We start from the raw sequence: 1,058 nt of genomic DNA, 5'->3' as shown, positions 1-1,058 counted from the left end.
GTCTCAGAAGAGCATGGACTTTAGAGAAAGAAGGTGATAGGGTTAGTTGGAATCCAGGCAAGTAGCAAATGGAAGGAAAGACCAGACACATAACCAGCTACACACTTGGCACTCCAGCATCCGTGAACCACACGGGGCTGGCTCTCCAATGATTCCACCTTCACTAACAGAGCCAGTTTATCCATTACACACAGTAGGCACAAAGCCAAGGTCCCATGATGCTTTTAGAAACCCATGAAAATGTTTTAATCTCTTTCAAAATCTAAAAATAAATAAACAAATATAATCCAACCTGGATTACATTCATATGTATATCAATGCAGTGATAAAACTTATTTTTAATGCTTTTTTATGCAGTGGTTCAGAAACCGCCTCTGGGTTTCAGCACAGGCATTCAGACGGAATGTTGGGGTCATCACCACCCTAATTTTGTTTTTTTTTTTGAGATGGAGTTTCTCTGTTATTGCACGGGCTGGAGTGCAGTGGCGCTATCTCAGCTAACTGCAACCTCCACCTCCTGGGTTAAGCGATTCTCCTGTTTCAGTCTCCCAAGTAGCTGGGATTACAGGCTCACACCACCACTCCCGGCTAATTTTGTATTTTTAGTACAGATGGGGTTTCACCATGTTGGCCAGGCTGATCTCCAACTCCTGAGCTCGGGTGATCTGCTCACCTCGGCCTCCCAAAACGCTGGAATTACAGGTGTGAGCCACCATGCCCAGCCCACCAACCTCATTTTTTTTTTTTTTTTTTTTTTTGAGATGGAGTCTCCCTCTGTCACCCAGGCTAGAGTGCAGTGGTGCGATCTCGGCTCACTACAAGCTGCTCCTCCCGGGTTCACGCCATTCTCCTGCCTCAGTCTCCCAAAGAGCTGGGACTATAGGCGCCTGCCACCATGCCTGGCTAAGTTTTTGTATTTTTTTAGTAGAAACGGGGTTTCACTGTGTTAGCCAGGATGGTCTCGATCTCCTGACCTCATGATCCACCGGCCTTGGCCTCCCAAAGTGCTGGGATTACTGGTATGAGCCACCACGCCCAGCCCCACCAACTTAATTTTT

General features: G+C 46.9%; 1 non-coding gene across 1 annotated transcript; it reads right to left on the bottom strand.

The window, feature by feature from the left end:
• Positions 1–357: 357 nt before the first annotated feature.
• LOC123569269 (small nucleolar RNA SNORD95) lies at positions 358–425 on the bottom strand. Its single transcript, XR_006692909.1, has one exon. It is a non-coding gene; the product is annotated as a small nucleolar RNA SNORD95 (small nucleolar RNA).
• Between the last annotated feature and the right edge of the window lie 633 nt (positions 426–1,058).

The sequence above is a fragment of the Macaca fascicularis genome, chromosome 15 (assembly GCF_037993035.2).
Source record: "Macaca fascicularis isolate 582-1 chromosome 15, T2T-MFA8v1.1".
NCBI classification, from domain to species: domain Eukaryota; kingdom Metazoa; phylum Chordata; class Mammalia; order Primates; family Cercopithecidae; genus Macaca; species Macaca fascicularis.
This window is presented reverse-complemented; position numbering and strand designations above follow the sequence as displayed.